We start from the raw sequence: 27,539 nt of genomic DNA, 5'->3' as shown, positions 1-27,539 counted from the left end.
GGCCAGGAATTGTCCAGGAGACACACTCCATCTACCTATGGAGACCTGGAGGTCTCGGAAAGGGGTGGCCATGTTTTGTTAGTTGAAAAGCCCAGTGGGTAAATGCCAGGCTGGCATCAGTCTTTGATTCTGTTCTGACTCACAAGCATTCCCTGAGAATGACTGACTGGCTGAGGTACATGGGCATCCTTCAAACTTCAGGGGTTGCTAATAAACTTCGTTCTTCCAAGTGCCTGACAAAAATGGTGACCCATTTTTGAAAGGAAATAAGAACTGTCAGAGCTGAGTCTGATGTTCTTTCTCTGAGAGGACGGGTGCAAGCCCTGCATTTCTTTTTTTTTTTTTTTTTCTACATGGGCAGGCACCGGGAATCGAACCCGGGTCCTCTGGCATGGCAGGCAAGCGTCCTTGCCTAGCCCTGCATTTCTTTGATGTTGTTCTAAAACAGTTGTGCCAGTACCACTAGTGGTTTTGATGTTGTTCTAGTGCTGCTGACATCCTGACATCTTGGCTTGTATTCTTCTGAAGCAGCAAATTGAAACAATCGTCAAACTCTGATTTAAAAAGCAAAAGGACAGTAAGACCTTATATAAAACTGTTTGATGCCGCTCTCCTGATTAGAGAGAATGCTCTCTCTGGCACTTTGAATACAGGGTCATTTGTCATTCATTTTAATATTCCTTTCAGGTTTCTGTCGCTGGGCAGCCTCATCATTCCAGGATTTCTCCAGGAGAAGACTTACCAATCCACTCCTGAGGCTCAGATCCAAATATGCCTCTTGCCTTTACACTTAAACCGTCTTCTATACCTCCATACTTCTCCATCTTTTACCATCTTACCTTCAGTTACACTCCTTCTGCTTCCTTTCTTGCAGGATGAACCCTCTCACTTGCTTTTGTTCTCAGTTCTCCCACGCCCTGATGTGGAAGTCTATTTCATGCTGTTTTCACTTTCACATCTCTTTTTCCTCTCACAAGGTTCAGCTTAGAGCTAACTATCTCCCAGAGGATGATCCAGGTCATGGCTTTTCAATCAGTAGGCTATTCTTTCCTTTACTTCTTTGCCCTCTGCTTTCCATGCACATTTATAGACTCGAAGCCTGAGTAGAGGAAATAAAAGAAAAACATTTTTCAACATTTTTTTTGGGGGGGTGGCACTAAATTTTCTTTGTTCTATGGTGGACTTGTCATACTTTTCATATGTAACTTTCTACAGGACAGAGCGTACATTTCTGCCAACCTCAATCCCTTTATGGGTTGATCCATAATGGTCATGATTATGAGTAGTGTTTTAGCTTGCTAAAGCTGCCGGGATGCAGTATACCAGAAATGGGTTGAGTTTGTCCTTGGGGATTCTTCAGGTTACAGATTTACAGGTCTAAGGCCATGAATATGTCCAAATTAAGGCATCAAGGGTAAGATCCCTTTTCTGAGCCCAGGCTACTGGCACATGGCAACATCTGCTGGCCCTTCTCTCCTGGTTGTGGTTTCAATGGCTGTCTTTCAAATGTCCCTGGGCATTTCTTTCTCTCTTAGCTTTGCCCAGCGTATTTTATTTCTGAGGTTTCTCTCTCCATGAGCTCTCTTAAAGGACCCCAGTAAAGGATTAAGATCCACCTTGAATGGGATGGGTCACATCTCCATGGAAACAACCTAATCAAAAGGTCCCACCCACAATAGGTCTGCACCCACAGGAATGGATTAAAAGAACATAGGCTTTTCTGGGGTATAAACATAACACATTCAAACCAGCGAAATTGGGTTCTCCATCTCCCTGTCACCTTCAGATCTTCACTTATTTCTCTAGCATTTTAGAAAAATTTGGCATTTTCCTTTTCTCAGAAAGTTCTTTCCATGAAGCGACAATTTACAATGAGATCACTTTCCCTTTGCTGCCAAGAAGAAGTTAAATACATGAAGTGGGTTCTCCACTCTTAGTTCAGGGGTGAACTTTCCCTCCTCTCTTCCAACAAACCCCTTTCTTGCCATAGCTTAATTTTGGTGAGATGTACATTGACAGTTAATAGTGAATCTCTAGTGTGGGGGTCCCTGCAAATATCAGAGGCTCCCTGGACTTCAGCTAGTTTGATGCCTTGGGAGTCCTTACTCAGGGATTTTAGGGGTCACTGTGTCCATTGGAGTAACTGTGTAACTGTGTCAGTTGGAGTCCTTCCCAATTCTGGCATCTTTGGGATTCCTCATGCAAGCAACTCTTCTGCTGCATCCTGGACCCCTCTGTAAACAAGGAATCTTGTCAAAAGACTTTCCAGAGTAGGCCCAGACCCTAAACACTTCAGGCCTCTAGTCCTCTTTTTCCCTTCTTTACCGTAGGCTTTTTTTTTCCAGTCAGTCCCTCTCAGGAGCTTCCTGAAGGAGAAGTGGAGATTCTCTGTGAGCAGAGAAAATTCTGTTGGTGAAGGGAAGACCTTTCCGTAACAAACTGAGAGAAGGCAGCTCAGTTGCCTAGTGGTGAAACTCACAGCTTATCTTCACCAGGAAGACATATGGTTGTCCTCTTTCTGAGAACTGGGATGGTATTTTAGTCTCCCAACTGCTAAAACAAATAATATACAATGGGTTAGCTTAAACAACAGCGATTTATTGGCTCACTGTTCTGAGACTAGGACAAGACCAAAATCTAGTTGTCAGCAAGGCAACACTTTCTTCCTCAGACTGTGGTTTCTGGAGCTGGCTGATGGTGATCCTTGGGACCTTGACTTTTTCATCACATGGCAATGCACATGGTAGCATCTTCTCCTTTCCCTTCCAGGTCCCATTGACTTCCAACTTCTTGCTTCCTATGGCTTTCTCTGTGCCTGAATTCATTCTGCTTATAAAAAACTCTAGTAAACCAGATTAAAGCCCAAACTGATTCAGTTGGCCACACCTTAACTAAAAATAATACCTTCAAAAGGTCTTCTTTACAATGGATTCATGCCCATATGGATGGATTAACAATAGGAACATGTTTTTCAAGGGTACATAATTCAATGCTTACCAGATAGGTTTTTTTTTTTTTGCTAAGAAAACTTAGTTTATTGAAATATGGTTGTAATATAGGAAAGATAGCTAATATGTTAGGCTGTGAGATATTAATGCTCTATACTTCAGCTGTGTGTTTAAAATAAGTCTCTCAAGTATTTTATTTTATTAGGAGTCATATCATTAGCTTTTTTTAAAAACTCATCCTCATGATCATTTCTTAGAACATTTGCATCAATTGAGAAAAAGAAAGAAAAAGAAAACAGAAAAAAATTCATACATACCATACCCCTTATCCCCCCTTTCATTGATCATTAGCATTTCAAACTACTAAATTTATTTTAACATTTGTTCCCCCTATTATTTATTTACTTTTAATCCATACGTTTCACTCATCCGCCGATAAGGTAGATAAAAGGAACATCCGACACAAGGTTTTCACAATCACACAGTTACATCGCGAAAGCTATATCATTATACAATCATCATCAAGAAACATGGCTACTGGAACACAGCTCTACATTTTCAGGCAGTTCCCTCTGCCCTCTCCATTACATCTTGGATAACAAGGTGATATCTACCTAATGCATAAGAATAACCTCCAGGATAACCTCTCGATTCGGTTTGGAATCTCTCAGCCATTGACACTTTATTTTGTCTCATTTCTCTCTTCCCTCTTTCGGTCAAGAAGGTTTTCTCAATCCCTTCATGTTGAGTCCCAGCTCATTCTAGGATTTCTGTCCCACGTCAGGAAGGTCCACACCGCTGGGAGTCTTGTCTCATATAGAGAGGGGGAGGGCAGTGAGTTTGCTTGTCGTGTTGGCTGAGAGAGAGAGGCCACATCTGAGCAGCAGAAGAGGTTTTCTTGGGGGTGACTCTTGGGCCTAAACCAGACAATTTTTTTACTCTTCACTTCTCTCTGGAGGTGTCAGCCCTGAGTCACTCCTTGATCTACTCTCCTAATGGGTAAGACTGAACTTGTCAAGGAAAATTTCCTTTTTAAAAAATGTATTTTTAATGTTAAATATAACATATATACAAAGAAATGAAGGGAAAAACAATGATTTTCAAAGTACACTTCAACAAATAGTTGCAGAACAGATTTCAGAGTTTGGTATAGGTTATCATTCCACTATTTCAGATTTTTCCTTCTAGCTGCTCCAAAACTCTGGAGACTAGAATAATTTTTTTTCCTTTCTGTGAAAAAATCGCATATATACAAAAAAGCAATAAATTTCAAAGCACACTGCAACAATTAGTTGTAGAACAGATTTCAGAGTTGGTTATGGGTTACAATTTCACCATTTTTGGTTTTTACTTTCAGCTGCTCTAAGATACTGGAGACTAAAAGAAATATCAATATAATGATTCAGCAATCATACTCATTTGTTAAACCCTAACTTCTCTGTATAAGGCCACCATCACCTTTGATCCTTCTCCCACTCTTTAGGGTATTTGAGCTACGTCCATTCTAACTTTTTCATGCTGGAAGGGCTGTCGATAATATGGGATAAGGAGATGGAACTAGTTGATATTCTAGAGAGGCTGGCCCCTTTGCATTTCAGTACTTGCCTGGTACAGGGACCCATCTTGAGGTTGTAGGTTTCTGGAAAATTACCTTAGCGCATGGAACCTTTGTATAATCTTATATAATGCCCTAGGTGTTCTGTAGGATTAGCAGGAATGGTTTTGGTTGGGTTTGACAAATTATTGCAGGTAGCAATGTCTAAGTGAAGCTTGCCTAAGGGTGACCTCCAGAGTAGCCTCTCAGCTCTATCTGAACTCTCTCAGCCATTGATACTTTATTTGTTACACTTCCTTTCCCCCTTCTGGTCAGGATGACATTGTTGATCCCATTGTGCCAGGGCCAGACTCATCCCTGGGAGTTACCTCCCATGCCGTTAGGGAGACTTTCACCCCTGGATATCTTGTCCCATGGAGGGGGAGGGCAATGATTTCACTTGCAGAGTTGGGCTTAGAGAGACTGAGGCCCCATCTGAGCAACAAAAGAGATCTTCTTGATGGGACTCTTAGGCATACCTATAGGGAGTCCAAGCTTCTCCACTACATACATAAGCTTCACAAGAGTTAGGCTCAAGATCAAGCGCTTGGCCTATTGATTTGGGTGTCCCCAATAGTGTTTGACATAGTATCAAGGGTTTCCCTGGTGGTAAAATTGAATAGTTCCATATTTTTTCTCTCATCCCTCAAGGGACTTTGCCAATACTTTTTGATTATCTGCTTATATACTCTGGGGTGTATCCAGGCATTGCATTAAGCAATACAAGGTTAAAGGCCCTCATTCTTATTCTGAGCTCCCTGTGTTTGGATTATTTAAATGATCTATCCAGACAGGTTGAGTTAGATTATGTACTACAGAAAATTTAGGTTCTGGACAAAATAAACCTTTCTTCCTTTGATCTCAAAGAGACAGGAAAACTTAATTTTTAATGACTGCTTAATATTGCATTTCCAAGTGAGTACCACAGTTAACCATTCCCATGCTACTTCCTTTTATCTCGGTCAAAGAGCTCTTCAATGAACTTCCTTGACACTTCTTAACAATTCTTCTCAACACACTCTGCATCCTGTAGACATAACTTCACTTATTATTTCCTTTCTGTTACTGAATCAACCCCCTGCCCCTATCTTTCTTCCTTCAAGAGCCTCCTGAATCTAGTCCACTGCAGGGTGGGGCAACTAGTCAGGGATGCAGTTTAGGGAGACTACATTCCCCCCTACCCCCACCCTGAAGTGAGTGATTTCCTCGGGACTCTAGGGGTTACAGAATCAATATCCTTAAATAAAGCAGGGTCACGATCCCCCATCGTTATGAACAGGATACACTTCTCAGAGGTCTTCCAGGGGATCATCGAGGAGGGTAACAAAAGTTCCAGCCAACAGAAAGCCAGGAACCACCCTAAAATACTCTGCAAGAGATTCATGACACCCCTCTGGGCCAATTCATCTCTGAGGAACAGATTAGAAGACTAGGGCAATGTTTGTTTGCTGTGTTATTTAAGAATACTCAATTCTGAGATCAAGAAGAAGAAAAACAAACAAAGAAAGAGGATAGATGAAACTAAGTATAGATAATGTTTGTGAAACATGTTAGGCTTGGACAAAGTAGGGCTGAACATAGAAAGAAAGGGACAGAAGGACCAAGAATACACAACTAATATTCATGATAGTCACAGCATCTTTAAATCAGCCATCCATCAGTGTTAGCCTTTCTGGTCCCACGTGCCCTGTGCCCCATACACAAGTTAAAGACAGCGGCTGTTCAGCAGGTGATCAGCAGGTAACAGCTGGGCCCAGGAATTCTGGCCTTTGGTACTTGCCTCTCTGATAGGGCAGGCATATGTTGGCTTCCATTGTCTCAATCTCTGGTCCTCATAACCACTGTCAGTGGGGAACACTGAAGCAACAGAGAGGGAATAAACAAGTGAACATTGCATGATATGGGATTCAGACTGCATGGTCCTTCCTTTCTGTTAGCATCCACTCTCTCTCTCCTTTCTTCACACTGTTTTCAGTCATTCAGTAAACAGTGTGATTCGAGCATCTTAGTGTGATCTGTGAGCCTTCTGTTGACTTCTAGGATATCTTGCCTGATAATGCACTTGAAGTCTACAAAAGCATCCAGGTAGTTTCCCATTATGACATAGGGTGAAAAGAATATATTTGTGAGTTGACCTCAGGAAAATTGGTGGGGGAGTGTTACAAACGGTAGAAGAAGGTGAGTACATTAGCTGGCAACAACACTGTGTACTACTTACACTCAAATTCTTGCCTCAAAGTCTGCTTTTGAGGGAACACAAACCAAAACAACAACTCTTCTCCATTGTCACTGCTAAGCTTGGCTCAGGCCCTTGTCTCCTAATGCAGTAGCCTCCTAATAGGTCCCCCCGCCTCAATTTCTCCTCCGTACAGGCTGTTCTCCAGATCGCCAATCTGAACCACTGTTTGGAGGTACAGATTTGAATTTGTCATTCAGTGGCTTAAAAATCCATGCCACGGTTCATTTACAACTCCTTGGTTTGGCAATCTTTTTGTAGTGCGGTTCCATCTTTGTTTTTTAGACTCAACACCCACCACTTCTTCACACATATCTTTCTGTGAGGTTCTTTCAAACAGTCTGTGCCTTTTTTACTTGCTGTTTTCTGTACCTGGCATGCCTTTGAACTTTCACTACTTTTACAAGGCCCAGTTCACATTTCGTCTTCCCCGTTAAATCTTCTTCGGTCAAAAATTGACCAATTCTTCCCTATACAACCAACGTCCTTTGTAGACACTCTGACTGTTGTATTTATATTTACCATAATTATTATCATTATTATAGGCCGTATGCTTTTTTGCCTTCTTGTTGCCTAGCAATATGCATAATCTCAATGCTTTCTTAAATGAATATCTTTGATTCCTTCTTTCTCTCCCCCCTCCACTTTTTTTTCCTCCTGTAACAGATGGCTTTTTAGGAAAAAAAAATGAAAAGATTCAGGCCATCTTATAAGAGAATGGTCATTTCTCATATATATATATATATATTTTTTTTTTTTTTTTGCAGTTTTCTCTTCTTTATTCTCTTATTGTGACATGTCAAACTATCCTAGTTGGCTCTTCAAATCCTTTCTCCCATTATTTCTCAGGAAACAAACCCTGACAGTTCAGTTAGGCAACTTGCTGTCTACAGAAAAACTGTTTCCCAAACTCCTTTACAGGTAGGTGAGCCATGCGACTAATTCTAGCCAATGACAAGTAGGTGGAAGTTTTGTATTAAAGTTCCAAGAAGTCCCCTTAAAGGAGAAGCAATGCCTTTTCCTCTTCTTCCCTCTTCGTCCTTCCTCGCAAGTCAATGTGATGGCTGCAATTCTGGCAGCATATTGCATCATGAGACAACCTTAGGACTGTTTAATGGAACAGCAAAATGATATATTTGATCAAATCAAGGTGTCAATTTTAAGATGCACCATCATTTTATGTACTGCAAAGAAAGAAAAGAACGCTATCAATTAAATTTGGATCTAGTGTTTTCTTAGCCCCTAGGTTTTTGTTTGACTTTTTCATTTTATACTTATCAAAAGATCTCTTTTACACTTAATTAGACATAGAAAAAAAATTGGGGGCATTAAATCACTCATGTGCATGCACCCAAAAAGGAAACTATGCATTAAATAAATTAAGGTATTGCTAAAACTCCTTCAGATTCAAATTTCCACGCTTCTAAATCACTTTTGAACTCAGGATAGTTGATATCTTTTAATATTGTCCTCTGTGCCATCCAGAGTGCTGGCTATTGCAGCATTTCTTAAGGGTACTCCTCTATTGTCTCTCAGATTTCCAAGCCAGTGACAAAAACAAAAACAGAAAAACCAACCAAACAGAGAAAAACCAAAAACCTCTGCTGAATTTTGATATGCATGCTCAAGCAATGACAGCTATGGCCAACAGCAAATGTAAGATATATTAAAACGTGAAAAAAACACATGCCTCCTAAAATCAGTGAACTGTGATAGAAGGCGCTTCCCCAACAGCTTGAACTGTTCTCCTCCATACTTTTTGTTACATGAGGGCGAGAAAACTTCCTCTCTTTTTATAGTCACTGCTTTTTTGGTCTTTTCTACTTTTAACCAAACCCAATCCAAACTGAAGCATAAGTCTTAAAAATATCCTACCCATTATTATAGTCCTTTCTCACCGTAACTTACTCTACATCTATGGCTCTGTCTCTAGTGGATCAAAGTGGAAATTTCTTCTTTACTTTGGAGGCATCCCAATACTTTTCCAATATAATTACTCTTACGTCACCCTTCACTTCAGCTTTCTTTTATTTTTTGGGTGCATGGTCTGGGAATTGAACCCAGATCCACCACATGGAAGGCGTGTATTCTACCACTGAACATTTCAGCTTTCTTAAGCAAATTCTCCATCGATAGCCCTCTGAAACTAAAATCAGGGCTGGAAAAAAATGGTTTGTAATAATCTTTTTTTTTTAATCTTAAAACTTGAATCCTAATATCACTTCTACAACAACTGATAGTGCATTTCTCAACCAAATACTTCATTAGTCTCTTAGGCTTGTGAGAAGAAACTGGAATTGCTGGTGAATGAAAAACACTTAAAGGAGAATTTAAAAATCAGAAATGTAGAACAAATTTCAAGAGTAGAAAAGATTCAGGAGAAATTAATGGGGGCTTGGCACTGCTTGTCACACATTTCTGATGAAAAAAAACCATACTATTCCTTTTTCTGGAAAATGAAGTACAAGTTGTCAGTGACAACCATCTATTAAGAAATTTCCTTTTGTGATAGAGTGAGGATCTTTTTTTTTCCCCCAGAGGTAAATTATTCAAAAGAGTTAATTTGAATCCGTGCTTGAGCCTGAGATGAATTTATCTATCAATTTTGCCAATTCTCTTAGACTGTCCTGATATTATCGTTGCCTGAGACTCTGTTACCCATAGCAACAGCCACTGTGTCAGACGTTATTCCCCCAAGCAACAGAGCACGGTCAACGGCTGACAATTATCAAGCCGTGCATCTTGGGTTGGTGTTTTCCAGTGCTGGAAGACCAAGTCATAGCTCACTCCCAAGTACCGAAGGTCAGGTTATCAAGGAGTTGGGAAGCCTGTGAAGATGAGGGCAGGACACAAACGAAGGGTGAGGACACCTATAAGAAGTCTGCTCACCCCTTTTGAAGGGTTTGTGGTGGGGAATGGTGGGAAAATGAGGAGACTGGGAATGATGAGCAAAGTCAAGACATTGGAAAGTGCAAGTGGGGCAAATTTTATCCATCTAAATATTTGGTTTTACCTCCTTCTATCCCTGCCCCCCAAATTGGAAAGCCTGTTCTTGAACCCCTAATATGAATCAAAAGAAGGAGATTTAGAATATTTTCTTGTAGAAGAACAAGAAAGAAGAAAACAAAAGAGCTGCCACTGTTCCTAGGCTTCCCTGGCAGGGGTTCTTTTTTTTTTTTTCCTATATTCATCATCATGATCATTTCTTAGAACATTTGCATCAATTGAGAAAAAGAAATAAAAAGAAAACAGAAAAAATTCATGCATACCATACCCCTCAACCCTCCCTTTCATTGATCACTTAGCATTTCAATCTACTAAATTTATTTTAACATTTGTTCCCCCATTATTTATTTATTTTTAATCCATATGTTCTACTCGTCTGTCAATAAGGTAGATAAAAGGAGCATCCGACACAAGGTTTTCACAACCACACAGTCACATTGCGAAAGCTGTATCATTATATAATCATCTTCAAGAAACATGGCTACTGGAACACAGCTCTACATTTTCAGGCACTTCCCTCCATCCTCTCCATTACACCTTGACTAGAAAGGTGATATCTATTTAATGTGTAAGAATAACCTCCAGGATAACCTCTCGACTCTGTTTGGAATCTCTCAGCCATTGACACTCTATTTTGTCTCATTTCTCTTTTTCCCTTTTGGTTGAGAAGGTTTTCTCAATCCCTTGGCACTAAGTCCCAGCTCATTCTGGGATTTCTGTCCCACGTTGCCAGGAAGGTCCACACCCCTGGGCGTCATGTCCCAGGTAGACAGGGGGAGGGCAGTGAGTTTGCTTGTTGTGTTGGCTGAGAGAGAGAGCCTGCCAGGGGTTCTTAAAGAAAAGCTGTGAAATGTGACACTACAAGGAAGTGCTCTCAGAGACTCACAGGTGAGGAAAGTCCTTCTCCAGGCAAAATAAAAGGATGTCAGTGTAAGTAGACATCTTTTTTGGCAGTATCCTGGGAAATCCCTGTGAATCACAGGAAAAGGGAAGATGGGATTAAGAGGGGACCCAGCGGCCAAGATAGAACCGGATTGGAGTCAGCTTGAGATCCCAGGGAAGAAAGTACAACAGGCAATGCTTCAGTAGATACATTACAGTGCGCTGTGCATGGTTGTAACTCAGGGGTTCTCTGTTCTCTGGCCTTGGGATGAGCTAGATTTGCAGACAGAGAGCATGTGTTCTGCAGCTACCCGCTTCACCCATTGTACCTGAAGAGAAGTCCCAGTGAAGACACCTGGTGGATGGTGTAGTCTCTGGAGCACCCTGGGAATTTTCAGCCCTGTGATCTAACTAGGTGTATAGTGCCAACTCAGAGTATGGCATTGCTGCCTGGAGGTGGGGTGTGTGGGGTGGGAAGAGGTGCTGCAGGGAGAGGGGGAGAGCCTAAATAGAGATGCAGGTGTTACAGGGGGCGACTGCCTTCCTGTGAGGTCCCCTGCTTCCACTTATACAGTTGGTTGCTAATTCCAAAGGCTTCTCAATGGGAAGGATTTGGGCTGAGGATTAGAAGCCACCCCCTGCATAGGCTGGGAGACACACTTGTAATTAGAACCGAGCCTACAGTGATCTGGGCTGTCTTTAAGGGTGTTGGGGATTTCCCTCCCTTCTGGAGCTCGTTATCTGGCTAGGGTCCCAGTCTGCCCACATAGTCATGCTTAACGCATTGCTATCCCAGTGGGATCACACTAAGAGAATGGAATGTGGCATCAGAAGATCCACGTCCGTGGATCTACAACTTCTTACCGGTGTGGCCTCCCTTTTGCTCACTGCTAAAGACCTGGACCTAATGCTTGCCCTTTGGGCCACCTGAGATGCCTGTAAAAATAAACACAGTGATGTGAATCAAAGGAGTTGGACTTGCAAAGCACCACTGTTATTTCAGTTTGTCATCCCCCGCGGCTGTTGGGAAACCAGCCTATGGCTCTCAGTTCTCCTTGTCACTGCCGCCAAGGGTGAGCTTATCACAGAGGCACTCTGCTGTGCTGCTTTCTAGGGCCCCATCTTGCTCCTCAGAATCAACATTAGCACTTGCATATGTAAATAAACTGAAAGTTTTCAGATACAATTTGGACCCCCCCTTTATTTGAATCCGTGCCTAGACCCATTCCCTTCACTTCTTCCCAGAGGTAACCACCACCACGAATTCCAGGCCATGCTTTTATCCTTTTACCCAGGCCCCACCCCACCCATATATAAAGGAAAGATTAATTGTGAGTTTCCCGGGGTCCCCTGGGATAAATTATTCCTGTGTCATTGAGGAAACTGAGATGCATAAGATTGTGGCACATATGGGTGGAGACTCCAGTTTTCATCTGCATGGGGATTTGCCCCGTTCTTAAAAGCTAAGCCTTTTGCACACAGAAATCACCTGGAGACCTTTATTTATTTTATTTTGGTACCAAATCACTTTATTGGAAGAAATGGTACAGTGGAAAGAGAAGGACTTTAAGCGTACGATCAGGCCAGGCACTTTGCATGTGGGGTGCTGGTGACCATGAGGATTCGCCCGCAGTTGTGGGAAGGCGTCCTAAGGCTCAGTTCTCCTCGTCACTGTGGCCCAGGGTGAGCTTGTCAAAGAGGTGCTCCACCACGCCATCTTGGGGGGCCCCCATTCTGCGCAAGTTGGTCCCATAGTCGCCCAGCTCCTCGATGGACTTGACCTGCTCGTTCAGGGGGTGAGCCTCCAGGAAGTCGCACAGGTGGGCGTCGCTCTTGTCGGTGGCCAGGTGGTGCAGCTCCAGGAGCGCCTGGTTCACGCTCTGCTCCAGGTGGAAGGCGTACTCCAGGGCCTGCAGGCCGCTCTCCCAGTCGCGCTCGGGCGCCTCGATGTCGTGAAGCAGGATGTGGCCCCCACGCTCCTTCTGCAGCCTCATCAGCTTGTGGGCATGCCCCATCTCCTCGTGGGACAGGCGCAGGAAGTGCTCAGCGTAGTGGCGCAGGGACACGTCGTCGTGGACGAAGTAGTAGGCCACGGTCATGTGGACGTAGGAGGCGTGGCGCTCCATGTTGACCTGGCGGTTGATGGCCGCCTCGCAGTCGGGGTGGTAGTTCTGCTGCACCTCCATGGGCGATGCCATCGTCATGACCCGGGACCCAGCGGCGGCGGCGGTGTTGGGTCTGCGGCAGAGCCCGTGGTTACAGCGGCGTTGGGTGCGGGGGCCTCGGAGCGGGTCCAGGGTGGTAGGTGCAGAGGGCTGGCCGAAGACGAGCTGCGGTGGGGAGGTGGAGGGGCGCTGGAGGATGAGGGTGTTTGCAGACTGGCAGTTACCGGGAGGGCGGGCTCAGAACAGCCGGCACGGGGGCGCGAGCGCCGCATTCCAACAGAGCCTGGTTATGCTGGAGACCCTGCGACTCTGCGCTGAGCATCTCGAAACTTTTTTTTTTTAAACGGCTCCATTGAGTTATAATTCTTATACTGTACAATTCGCCCATTTAACATAGACATTGCACTGGTTTATAGTATATTCAGGGAGTTGAATGGCCATCACCATGGTCTAATTTCATCATACCCAAAAGAAACGCGTACCCATTAGCAGTCACTCCCCATTCACACCCCCTCCACTCCCCCCCCAAATTACCCTAGCCACTGACAACCGCTAAATCTACTTTCTGTTCCTATGCATTTTCCTGTTCTTGACATTTCATATATATGGAATCATTTAATATGTAGCCTTTGAGTCCAGCTTCTTTCCCTTAGCAATTTTTTAAGGTTCAGCCTTTTTATTGCTGAATAATATTCCATCGTATGGATAGACCACATTTTAGTTATCCATCATTAGTTGATGGGCATTTGGATTATTTCCACTTTGTGGCTATGATAAAAAATGCTGCTACCAACATTATGTATATGTTTTTGTGTACATTTGTTTTCAGTTCTCATGTTCATGTACCTAGGAATGGAATTGCTGGGCCATATGCTAACTCTGTGTTTCACTCTTAGAGGAATTCTCATACTGTTTTCCAAAGTGGCTGCACCATTTTACATTCCCACCAACAATCTATGAGGGTTCCAACATTTGTTGCTGTCTTTTTCATTTTAGCCATCCTAGTGGATGTAAAGTGGGATCTTGTGGTTTGAGTTTGCATTTCCCTAATGACTAGTGTTGTTGAGCATCTTTTCATGTGTTTATTGACCGTTGGTATAACTTCTTTGGATGAATGTCCATTCAAGCCCTTTGCCTATTTTTCAAGTTGCTTGTCTTTTTATTGTTAAGTTGTAAGAGTTCTGTATATATTGTAGATACAAGTTCCTATATCAGATATATGATTTGGGGAAATGTACTCCCATTCTTTGAGTTGTCTTTTCACTTTCTTGATAGCATCCTTTGAAGCATAAAACATTTTTAACTTTGATGGAGTCTGATTTGTGGATTTTGTTTCTTGTGCTGTTGGTGTCATATCTAAGAAACCATCGCCTAATCCACGGTCATAAAGATTTATGCCTATAGCTCTAACACTTAGGACTCCCATCTATTTTGAGTTAACTTTTGTATAATATGTGAGGTAAGGGTCCAACTTCATTCTTATGCATGTGGCTATCCAGTTTCCTTGCACCATTTATTGAAGAGACTGCTCTTTCTCCATTGAATGCTCTTGGCACCCTTATTGACAAACTGATTGAACATAAATGTTTATGTTTATTTTTGGACCCTCAATTCGATTCCATTGAGCCATATGTCTAGATTATGCCAGTAACACACTGTCTTGATTATCGTACTTTATAGTAAGTTTTGAAATAGGGAAGTGAGAGTCCTCCAACTTTGTTCTTTTTCAAGGTTCTTTTGGCAATTTGGGGTCCATTGTTCTTCTGTATGATTTTAGGATCAATTTATCAATTTCTGAAAAAAAGCCAGCTAGAATTTTGATAGGGATTGTGTTGAATCTCTGTAGATCATATGGGAATATATTGACATCTTAAAAATGTTAAGTATTCCAGACCGTGAAGATGGGATGGTTTTCCATCCATCTGATACTAAGGTTTGAATTATATTTTGGCCTACTACAATCAGAAATGCCTGTTCTCACCCCCAAACAGTGCTTGAGCTAGCTACACTAGATTGAGCTCCCACACAGGATAGAGAAGAAGCATTCCTCCTATCAGGAAAAATTGTGAAAGACTTTAAAATTGGCAAGAAAAAAAAAGTTCATTGAGTGTCCTTTCTAAAGCACCCTCTGGGTTATCTCTACCTTTCATTGTCTTTGAGCTATTTTACAACTTCGTAAATTGTAGAAAACTAATAATGATGCAATTGAGTGCTGTCTGCAGAAATGCAAATGGATCGAGTCTGGTAGCATTACATTCATTTCACCATGGGTGTGGTTCTTTCAATTCTCCTTTGAATCGATTAACGTCTTACTGGTTTCCTCATATATTAATGAGTTAAATAAATCTTTGACACATATTCATTTTGTATTTCTATGAGAGGCAATATTTCACTTTATTCCTTTAATTATCCTTTTATACTCCACATTCCTCTCCCCACTGTACCAGGAACAGAACTAAATCCCACAGGCTAAGTAAATTAAGCCTTTTAATGGGATGCTCACCAGAGATATGATTTCAGAAAATTACTTGATACATGTTTTAGTTTCCTAGGCCTGCCATAGCAAAGTGCCACAAACCGGATGACTTAAAACAACAGAAATGTATTGTTGCCCAATTCTGGAGGCTGGAAGTTGGAAAGCAAGGTTTCAGCAGGACCATATTTCCTCTGAAGTCTGCAGGGGAAATCTGTCTTATGTCTCTCTCCTGGCTTCTGGTGGTGACTTGCTGGCATCCACGGAGTTCTCTGTCTCATCTGTCACATGAAATTATCCCTGTCGATCTACTTGTGTCCAGCTTTCCCTTTCTTATAAGGACACCAGTCATATTGGATTAGGGCCCTCCCTCATCCAGTTTGGCCATATCTTAACTAATAGCATCTTCAAAGATTCTATTTCCAAATAAAGTCAGATTTATAGGAGCAGGAGTTAGGACTTGAACATGTCTTTTTGGGGGACACAATTCAACCCTTAACAGTACCTAAAGGCATAGAATTTGCTAACTTGGGGATGTACTGTGAATAACAGCATCTCTGAGGAGAAGGAGGCAGGGAGACTCTGGGGAAGCAGGGGACCAATGATAACCAAAGACAAGGCCACAGGAGGAACCTCAGCGGCTGAACTCTGCAGCCACTGTGGAGCTGGGGCTGGCCAGGTGCACCCTGGGGAGGACAGAGAGGCAGGGGTGACCAATAAGGACCCTTAGGGGACCATACCCAGCTGAGAACCAGAGGACTGATGAGAGTTTCCAGGCAGGGAAGGTAGTCTGCAGAGATTTGAGGGGTGGGGATTTAATTGACCCACATGGGAAGTTGACAGGCTACGATGCATGATTTGAGTAAAATTAAACCCAAGAAGAAGGAAGGAATCTGAGCTTTTAAAGCCAAGACGAAGGATTCCCTTATCAGTACTTTTGTGCTCCATGATTCCCGGTAAGGAGTGTTGGAACCCACAGACACTCAGGGGGTGGAGTATCCAGGACTGGGCCATGGATTGTACCTTCCAGAGAAAGTTCCTTCTAGCCAGTGATCAGAGGATCAGAGGTAGAGAAGCTCTAATGCATTCTGGCTGGCTCCAGTTGAGGGCAGGGTTTCAAAACAATTTTTTTTAGGATTAAAATTTTTTATTGTGGTAACATATATACACAAAATTTCCCATTGTAACCATTTTCAAGTATAAAATTCAGTAGTATTATTTAAAATCAAAATATGCTATCATTACTACCATTCATCGCCAAAACTTTTCCATCACCCCAAATAGAACTCTTGACCCATTAAGCATGAAATCCCCAGCAGAGTTGGGATTTGAATCCAGATTTTTAACCAAAATTTCTGAGGGATTTTTGGTTTGTTTTACTACTCCAGCACTTTTCTGTTGTATTACACCCTGACAGAAAACATTCCCATAAATTATCTACTCCCTTGAATTAACACATGTTTTGATTCAATCTCCTAAAAGTTGCCTGGTAAGTAAAGCAAATAAACCAAACACTACTGGGAAATGGGGCACGATATTAATAAAAACATATTATGAGCAAGTGAGTAAGTAAAGTGCCCACTTAATGATATAGATATGCATGTTTTCTTCATTTTTATTTGCTCTCCTTTTAAAACTAAAATGCAATCACTGACACAAATAAGAAGAAAGTAGAAGTAGATATAAAATTATAAACAAACATTACAATATTTTAATCTCTACTGATATTAGAAGTTCTATCAGGTGCTAGGGAAGCCTTTTAGCACCAAGGCTATTTTATTGCATAGCAAGCACTTGCCCTTATTAGGATTTGCCCAACACCCATTCCCATTGTTTTCTGAAGAGGAGAAAGCTCTTTCCAGTCTTCACTTCCTCACTGTTCTCACTTGGGGATGAAATGGAGAATTGCTGTCTTGAAGGGCAGAAGAAAGACCTCTGCCCTTTGTATTTATTTGTTGTGTTTAAGTTTGCTAAAGCTGCTGGAATGCAATATACCAGAAGTGGAATGGCTTTTAAAAATGGAATTTATTAAGTTGCAAGTTACGGTTGTAAAGCCACGAAAAACTACAAATTAAGGCACCAACAAGAGGTTACCTTCATTCAAGAAAGGCTGATGCCATCTGGGACACCTCTGTCAGCTGGGAAGGCATGTGGCTGGTGTCTGCTGGGGTTTTTGGCTTTTAGATACCTCTGTCAGCTGAGAAGGCAAATGGCAACATCTGCTAGCTTTGTCTTCTCATTCCATAAGGCTTTCCTAGTGGCAGTTTCCTTCTGCATCTCCAGAAGTCTCTGGCTTTGTGGGCTCTGAAGCTTTTTCCAAAATGGTTTCCCTCTAAGGAACTCCAGTAAGTGACCCAACCTTGAATGCATGGAGACACATCTCCATGGAAACCAACTAATCAACAGGTCCCACCCATAATTGGGTGGGTCACATTTCCATGAAAACCACCTAATCAAAAAGATCCCACCCAGTGATATTGAAACAGGATTAAAGACCATGGTTTTTCCGGGGTACACAACAGTTTCAAACCAGCACTGGTTGTGTGTAAGTTGGTGGCTGATTTTTATTCAGTTAAATATGAATTTTCTATAAAGTTGTAGCCTTTATGATTTATCCATGTGCTGGATATTTCTCCATTTGCCTGTCCAGGTCTACTGTCTGTCCTTCTCCATCTTACTCTGAGCCCTGGGAGGCTGAGCTGTATGAACTGCATTCATGGGCTTCTGTACCCTCTGGTTTCTGGTTGGATTCAGTCAGTGAGAGACCCAAACAGGAGATGGGAAGGCAGGAAAGTAAGGGTGGGCTATTTATTCTCTTGGCTCCCTCTCTTCAGGACAGATCATTAAGAGATGTCTCAATTCCCTTTTTATAGACTTTGCTTCCTGAGTAAAGCAGGACCATTCACAGGATGGGTCTTCTGCAAACCTTGCTCACTTCAGAAGTTACTGCAGAGATCAGGCATTCTTTGGCTCAGGTTTAATGCACAGCCTAAGTAATTCAGGGAACCCCAGAAGCCAGAATGAGACCAGACATTTCTTCAGACCCAAGAATAAATGAAGCTGATAGAAGAAATAAAGTGCCTTATTTAGGACAGAGACAGGCAACAAAATAATGGCCTAGATGGAGCTGCTGCCCAAGATTCAGGCCCAAGTTTTCTGGCCCATGATACCCTTCTTTCCTTAAGTGACTGACAATTTGATTACTTCTCATCTAACCAGTAGGCCTATCAGAAAGAGGAGCAGTATAAAGGAATCAGGGAAAGTCATTTTATACTTGTTAGTAGCTGTGTTGTAAAGTCTGGTTGAGGAAGATGTTGACTTAATGACGTTTGAGAATTATCTGTTTATTTCAATTGAACCTTTATCCTTCCCTGCCTACCTTCTATTGCCCATGATCAGAGCTATTGCAGAGTGTTCTATAAAACACTATACAAATGAGTCCAATCGATGTAGACAAAAGATTATAGATGTGGACTATTTAGTTAGACCCCTCTTAGACATGAAGGTATGATCCTTAATTGTGGGTGGCCAGAATGGACTTTAGAAGTGTTTTTGTTGTTGTTGTTGTTTTTGCATCCTCTGTCTTTTCTAAACAGAGGACGAATAATTTCTATAATGTGAAATTCAACTCTTTGATGGAGAACACTAAGTATAATAGTCAGGATGGGATAAGCTGCAATAACAAGTAAACCCTAAAGTCTCAATGATTGAAGACAAATATTTATTTCTTGCTCACAATCTGAGGCAGGCAAAGTGACTCTCTTTCGTGGCTCTCCACCAAGGTTAACTCACAGACCGAGGTTAAACTCCATCCTGCAACTCCACCATCTCAGGTTTCTTCATTCCCAACTGCACAGAAGGGAACAAGGAAGCGCAGGGGCCTCCCACTTGCTCTCAACTGCCTTGGGCCAGAAGTCATTCACACTTCAGCCAAAACCAATTTCAAGGGGGGTGGGATATTGTAGAGGAAAACATGTTTTATTTATTGAACAATATAATATCTGCCATTCACGTTTTATCCATTTCTCCTAGTTAAATTTTTTCTTTCAGATTTCTAGATTTTTATTTTTGGAACTGTATACCAGGTATTAAAGTACAACAAATGTAAAATAATCCTCAAAAGATCAGTGTTTAGGTACACATATTAAAATCAATGCAACAACAGCAACTTCCTCTTGAACATTTAATACTAAAACTTGTTCTGATTTGTCAGTAATTTATCTCAAACTCACAGCACATTTATTTCAAACCAGAACAATTAGAATCACTGGTCAGCCAAGAGGACTATTAAGATCTACCATGTTGAACAATAAAACTAATAATTTCTTCCTTTTAGTGAAAAAATTGGGTTCTCCTAGTTAATTTTTTTCCTTAATGCAGATATTTATTTAACTAATTTAGCAGATTCCTCGGTAATGTCTTCTTTCCTGAAATGGAAGGGTGTTTGAGTAACAAAGATACCACAGCACCTTCAGTCCTAGCTTTTTAGTTTCAACCTGAGAAGGAATCTGAGTGGGTGCATCGGTAAGAACTGGGGAGATTCCCGACTACTGACTGTCACAAAGAGACACATAACTGCCTGCTCCCTTCTACCAGCCTGCAGTTTTGGTCCCTCTGGCTGCTCTTTCCAGGTGGCTCTGGAATAAAGCTTGCTTTTCCATGAACAAAAAAAGTGGAAGAGGAAGGCAGAAAAGAAGGTCAGAGGAATGCAACATGAGAAGGACTCAATCCCTGTTGCTGGCTTTGAAGATTCTCCTAGTTAATTTTACAACAGTTATTTATAACTCACATTTTGTCCACACTTTATTTATTTACTTATACAGCATGCTTATAGCAAGGCTTCTTTTGAAAAAAAATATTACAAGTTATTTTTTGTGTTCAAGCATACTAAGTAATGCAACTTGTGTGGTCCCATCATCAGGTAACTGCTTTTTCCCCCCTGCCATATTTCTTTCCCAAACTAGATCCTGACTTGTCATTCAGACTCAGGTCCAACCCCATCTCCTACATAACACCTCTCTGGGCTGAAATGAACACATCCTCCTCTGAAGATCTATAAGGATTAATATCCACACAATTAGCATGGCAATCAAACATGGCCTGCCCAGTGACAGCTTGTCTATGATTGCCTTAAACTATTAGTCATTTATTTTTCTGTCCTGTTCCTTTGGTGTACTGTGGTCCCTGATGCATATGCTTTCAAGGGAAGACACCCTTTCTTCAACTCCATGACACCCAACAAGATATACAGCACATGATAGATACTCAGAAACGATACGCTAAGAGAAAAAAAATAAAATTAAAACAAAGAAAAAACCATGCATCTATTTGATCTTATTTAATTTGATTGGCAGAGCCAGCAAATACATATTAAGCATCTAAACGCCTTCTTTCAGGTGCATGCTAAGAATTGTGGGTAAAGAGATGATTAAAACATAGTATCTATCCTCAAGGGACTTTTGTAATTTTAGGGGTAGAATGAGTACAAACCAACAGGTGTGATAGTTGGCCTCCAAAAATTGTCCCCAACAATTCCTCCCCTCCCTGTTTGAACATGTTGATCCTCACTTTAAAACTTGATGCTGAAGATGGTGGCTTAACAACGTGTGCATTTTAGTTAGTCCTCCAGAACAACTACTAAATAACCAGAAACAGTACAGAACAGCTCCTGGGGCCACGTCAGTGACCAGACACACAGCATACCCCAGTCTGGACCAGCTGAACTGGCTGCAAGCACCCCCCCAAACCGTGAGTTCCCAAAGCTGCAGTGGCCAGCGCCCCTCCCCCACAGGCTGCTTTCCAGAGGGGAAAGGAAAGGACTTTACCAGCAGCAGGGACTGGGCACAATCAAACACCAATTGTGGAACTAATTAACAAATTCTGACTACTAAAAATAGACCCCCAGCTTAGGTGAACCTGATCAAAGCGGAGGTGGCTCATTTTTGCCCTGGCGCCAAGGGGGCAGGACTGACAGAAAAAGGGGGAAAAAAAAAAGAAGGAAACAGAGGTTTTTGTGGCTGTGTATCTACAAAGGCTTGACTGCCTCTGGATACAGCAGCAGGACTTTTCAGACTGCAACTGCCCCAGGCATAGGCAGAAGTGAACTCTTTTGGGGGCTTGTCTGGAGCCTGTGCCTTCGCCAGGGGAGGGGTGAAGCCCAAATCAGGTGGAATCCCTCCATCAAGGAATTCAGACACCAGGCCTTGATAATTTGAAGTCATTAAAACCAGCCTACAACCTCTCCTCTGTCTCCACCACGCCCCCAGCAAGGAGAGTCTGCCAAAGTTAAAGGTACCGCATCATCTTATGCTCGTGGGACCTGCAGTCAGACAAGCGCCACACACAGGGCAGGATAAGAAAAACAGAGTCCAGAGACTTCACAGCAAAATCTTTCAACCTGCTGGGTCTCACCCTCAGGGAAAACCGATGCAGGTGACTCTTTCCTCCTGATAGGAGGCCAGTTTGGTCTGGGAAAATCTGGCTGGGGTCTATAATACCTAAGTAGATCCTCCTAAGTGTGTGTGGGGGAAAGTCACCACACAAGCAGGGCAAGAAACAAGAAAACAAGAACTGAAAAATTCTCCTCTGTTAAACAAAACTTAAGCTAAAGGTCCAGATAAAGCTGAACGGAAGGTCAAAGAACAGATAGACAGCAAATTCATCCAGCAAGAAAACCCTAGATAAAAGAAGTGAAAGCAATCTCCAGAATAAACTAATTAAGGTAATCAAATGCCTAGACACCAGCAAAAAATAACAAATCACATTAGGAAAATTGAAGATATGGCCCAGTCAAAGGAACAAACCAACAATTCAAATGACATACAGGAGCTGAAACAATTAATTCAGAATGTAGGAACAGACATGGAAAACCTCATCAAAAACCAAATCAATGAATTGAGGGAGGATATAAAGAAGGCAAGGAAAGGACAAAAAGAAGAAACTGAAAGTCTGAAAAAACAAATCACAGAACTTATGGGAATGAAAGACACAGTAGAAGAGATGAAAAAACAGTGGAAACCTACAATGGTAGATTTCGAGAGGCAGAACATAGGATTTCAAAACTGGAGGACAGAACATCTGAAATCCGACAAGAAACAGAAACTACAGGAAAAAAACGGAAAACTATGAGCAGGGACTCAGAGAATTGAAAGACAATATGAAGCGCACGAATATACGTGTTGTGGGTGTCCCTGAAGGAGAAGAGAAGGGAAAAGGAGGAGAAAAACTAATGGAGGAAATTATCACTGAAAATTTCCCAACTCTTATGAAAGACTTAAAATTACAGATCCAAGAAGTGCAGCGTACCCCAAAGAGAATAGATCCAAATAGACATACTACAAGACATTTAATAATCAGAATGTCAGAGGTCAAAGAGAAAGAGAGGCTCTTGAAAGCAGCAAGAGAAAAGCAACCCATCACATACAAGGGAAGCCCAATAAGACTATGCGCAGATCTCTCAGCAGAAACCATGGAGGCGAGAAGACAGTGGGATAATATATTTAAATTATTAAAAGAGAAAAACTGCCAACCAAGAATCCTATATCCAGCAAAACTGTCCTTCAGAAATGAGGGAGAAATTAAAACATTTTCAGACAAAAAGTCACTGAGAGAATTTGTGACCAAAAGACCAGCTCTGCAAGAAATACCAAAGGGAACACAAGAGACAGATACGAAGACAGAAGAGAGAGGTGTGGAGAAGAGTGTAGAAAGGAAGACTATGAGTAAAGGTAAAAAGAAGGAAAATTAGATATGACATATAAAATCCAGAAGGCAAAATAGTAGAAGAAAGTACTACCCATGCAGTAATAACACTGAATGTTAATGGATTAAACTCTCCAATCAAAAGACATAGTCTGGCAGAATGGATTAAAAAACAGGAACCATCTATATGCTGTCTGTACTCAAAGGACACGAGCCAAGGACACAAATGGACATTTGCACACCAATGTTTATAGCAGCATTATTAACAATTACCAAGAGATGGAAGCAGCCAAAATGTCCATCAACAGACAGTTGACTAAACAATCTGTGACATTTACATAAGATGGAATATTCTGAAGCTGTAAGACAGAATAAAGTTATGAAGTATGTAACAACATGAATGGACCTTAAGGACATTATGCTGAGTGTGATCAGACAGAAACAAAAGGACAAATACTGTATGGTCTCACTGATATGAACTGACATTAGTGAATAAACTTGGAATATTTCCTTGGTAACAGAGACCATCAGCAGGGGTGATGATATTAGGTAATTGGAGCTGAAGGGATACAGATTGTACAACAGGACTGAATATAAAAACTCAGAAATGGACAGCACAATACTACCTAACCGTGATGTAATTATGTTAAAACACTGAATGACGCTGCATGTGAGAATGATAGAGGGAGGAGGGCTGGGGACATAAATGAAATCAGAAAGAAAGATAGATGGTAAAGATCAAGATGGTATAATCTAGGAATGCCTAGAGTGTACAATAATAGTGAAATGTACAATGTACAAATTTTAAAAATGTTTTTGCATGAGGAAGAACAAAGGAATGTCATTATTGCAGGGTGCTGAAAATAGATGATAATTAATACTTTATAATGTCACCTTATGTGTGAGACTAAAGCAAAAAATGTTTATTTGTTACAAAATTTATATTTTGACTAGAGCATTTCCTAATACAACTCATGTAGATAGTTTGATTGAATGTCATAAGTACTTGGAATCTCAGGTAGGACATGAGATTTTGTTGGTTTGTCCAGAGTGATGCCCCGATGAATCCCAGAGTGATTCGATCAGTGAGTGGAAAATATTTGCAAGCCCCCTTCGGGGAATGGTGAGAGCGGGGAGAAATTCAACTTCCCCAAGTGGAATTCTTGATATTCTCACAAGCAGTGTGGACAACCAAAGCTATAGGCTGAGCCCCCAGTCTCTGGGTTTGTTCACATGAAACTTAACCCCACAAAGGATAGGTGAAGCCTACTTAAAATTTAGGCCTAAGAGTCACCCCCAAGAGAGCCTCTTTTGTTGCTCAGATGTGGCCTCTCACTCCAGCCAACATGATGACCAGTCTCACCACCCTCCCCCTCTCTGTGTGGGACATGACACCCAAGGGCATGGACCTTCCTGGCAACGTGGGACAGAGATCCTGGAATGAGCTGAGACTCAGCATCAAGGGACTGAGAAAAACCCTAGAATGAACTGAGAATTAACATCAAGGGATTGAGAGAACCTTCTCGACCAAAGGGGGAAGAGTGAAATGAGACTAAGTGTCAATGGCTGAGAGATTCCCAACAGAGTTGAGAGGTTATCCTGGAGGTTATTCTTATGCATTAAGTAGATATCACCTTGTTGTTCAAGACATAGCAGAAAGGCTGGAGGGAACTGCCTGAAAATGTGGAGCTGTGTTCCAGTAGCCATGTTTCTTGATGATGATTGAACAATGATATAGCTTTCACAATGAGACTCTGTGAATGTGAAAACCTTGTGTCTGATGCTCCTTTTAGCTACTGTATCAACAGAAGAGTAGAACATATGGAATAAAAATAAATAATAGGGGGAACAAATGTTAAATTAAATTTAGTTTGAAATGCTAGTGGTAAATGAAAGCGAGGGGTAAGGGGTATGGTATGTATAATCTTTTTTTTTCCTCTGTTATCGTTTTATTTCTTTTTCTGTTGTCTTTTTATTTCTTTTTCTAAATCGATGCAAATGTTCTAAGAAATGATGAATATGCAACTATGTGATGATATTAAGAATTACTGATTGTATGTATGGAATGATATCTTAATGTTTTGTTTGTTAATTTTTTAATTAATAAAAAAAGTTAAAAAAAAAAAACACACAAAACTTGATGCTTATTTTGTCTGCCCAGTGACTGTCTTAACCGACTGGATGTGGTGCAAGTGGCATTCTGGGACTTCCAAGAGGGTGGGCCGTTTTATCTTCCTTCCACTTCCCTCTGAAACTAGCCACTCTGCTGTGAGAAGACCAAACCACACGATGTGGTCACATGGAGAGGAACTGAGGCTCAGCTCTCAGACCATGGCCAACACTAACTGCCAGGCATGTGAGTGAGTAATTTTGGATGTTCCAGATGGCCACAGCCCCAGCTGACATCACAAAGAGCATAATAGCCACGAAGTTGAACCCAGTCTCCCCACAGAACTATGACCTATAATAAAATGGTGGTTGCTTTAAAACAGTATGTTTGGGGATGGCTTGTTACACAGCGAAAGATGACCAAAGCACAGGGTCAGAAAATTTTACAAGTGCAGTGGGTTCACAAAACAATGAAAGGATGAAGGTGGCTCAGGAATGCCTTCAGAAAGGTGACATTTGAGCTGATGAATAGAGATTCTGTAGGCAGAACTTGATGGGAAGCACTCTCTCACTCCACATGGAGAAAAGCATAGAGCTCTGAAGCTGAGCACCAGGTATAGAAAACTGCAAGCAGTTTATGATGGATGGCATGTGAAAGCAAAGGGGGAGCTATCGGTATCTTGAGAGAAACTTGAAAATCCAGGAGCCTGGCCCTGGGATTCATTCTTTACTCAGTGGAGTGCTTTGGACTTTTTAATGTAGAGGAGTGTTGAGATCAGATTTCTGTTTCAGATAGAGTACTCTGCTTTAAGTGAGAGGTAGAATGGAGACTCATGAGATTACAGAAGAATGGGAACAGCCAGGAGACTTTTGTAAGAATCCAGCAAGGACTAGGGCAGTGGCAAGGGAAAGGAGAGGAAGGATGGGATGCAAATGCTGTTGAGGTGAAAAATGAATATGGGTGTGAGCAATGCAGGAAAAAGAGGAATCTAGGGCTCCCAGGTTTCAGGCTTTGAGTCACCATTCCCTGTGACTGGCCATGCAAGAGTTAACAAGCAGGTTGGGGAAGGAGGGTGGTGACTTGGGTTTCTTCCGAGAGAAGCTGACTCTTGGGTTCAGAAAGTTGAGGTGCAAGGGCTCAACTAACATGATAATTTAAAGAAAGGCGTCCAGACTGTGTGTAGAAATGAAGCTCCTGTGTAGGTATTTATTCTGTTATAGAGTAAGATTTTAGGGAAGAGTGTGTCTGAAAGATATTGTATTAGTAGACAGGACCCTGGAGAGATGATGCAACCAGGAAGAGGAGCAATAGGACTTATCTTTGCATTAGCAGTAATAGATTGTGGAGAGCTATAGACACACTTATCCAGCCTCCTTTGTGGCTAATTTGGCAGAATCTGTCTTGAGACCACAATTGTGGGAGTAATTTGTAGCTATGGAAGATTTTCTCTGTGTGAAGCTAACTGACCCACCTGGGCTTGAACTCAGTCTTGGTTTTATTAGGCCCACTCTCCAAGCACCTGAGCAATCTCCCAGCATCAGGCTGCATGATATGCCAATCATCCTAATTAGATGAGGCATCTAAACATTTGCAGCAATGGGAAATTACTTTGGTTTTCTAGAGATGGTTTGAAAGCTCATCATGGTTTTATGATTCCAAAAGAACCAGTGACACTCTTAAATCCAACTTCGTACCCCATGCTGCTTAACTAGGTGATTATTTTGAAGACAAATGGAATACCTTTAGGCAGGCATTTAGAGCTCTGTAATACAGTGCTACAAGTTTTCTGTGTTAAGTTGACAGAGCTGCTTATACCCATCACTGTGTATATGGGAAGCATGATTTGACCCCAGCAGGTAATTTGTGGTCAATCTGTGTGTATGTTATAAGTGGAATTTTACTACTTTTAATGGGCCCTGAAAGAGCAGCATAGACATTTGATCTGAATCTTGAGCAGCCTGTATACCCTCTTACTTTCTATTTATGTACAATCACTCTACCCTGGGACAATCCTTAATTATGGTGTTAATTTGCTCATTATTTAGTCTTCTGCCCATGCCTAACACATACAGGAATAGCTGCAAGTTCATTCAATTTAGTTACTTAATAAGACTCTATTTTCCCAAATGTCATGGCTCACCCACAAATAAACAGAAGCAATTTCAAAGCTGGAGTCTACAGGGCATGAAAAGCTCGGGCCCATTTTAGAATCATGAGAGCTGAAGCCTGCCTATGTTTTTGTTCCAAAGGAGAAGGGTGTCATCAGTTAGTACGGTCTAGAGTGTGCCACAGTAATGAATAACTCTCTCCCCACCCCCAAATCTCAGCGTCTTAATAAGAAAAGGGTTTAATCCATGCTCAGAACTGGGATGAGGGAGAGGTGAGTGAGGTGCCTAGAGAGTAAAATTTAAGGAGGCGTCCACT

The 27,539-nt window shown here is 41.7% G+C and overlaps 1 pseudogene; it reads right to left on the bottom strand.

Moving 5' to 3' along the window:
- Positions 1-12,160: 12,160 nt before the first annotated feature.
- On the bottom strand, positions 12,161-13,032 carry LOC143670764 (ferritin heavy chain pseudogene; annotated as a pseudogene).
- Positions 13,033-27,539: the final 14,507 nt, after the last annotated feature.

This window comes from Tamandua tetradactyla, chromosome X (assembly GCF_023851605.1).
Source record: "Tamandua tetradactyla isolate mTamTet1 chromosome X, mTamTet1.pri, whole genome shotgun sequence".
Taxonomy (NCBI): Eukaryota; Metazoa; Chordata; class Mammalia; order Pilosa; family Myrmecophagidae; genus Tamandua; species Tamandua tetradactyla.
The sequence above is the reverse complement of the archived record's forward strand: the minus strand, read 5'-3'. Positions and strand labels throughout refer to the sequence as shown.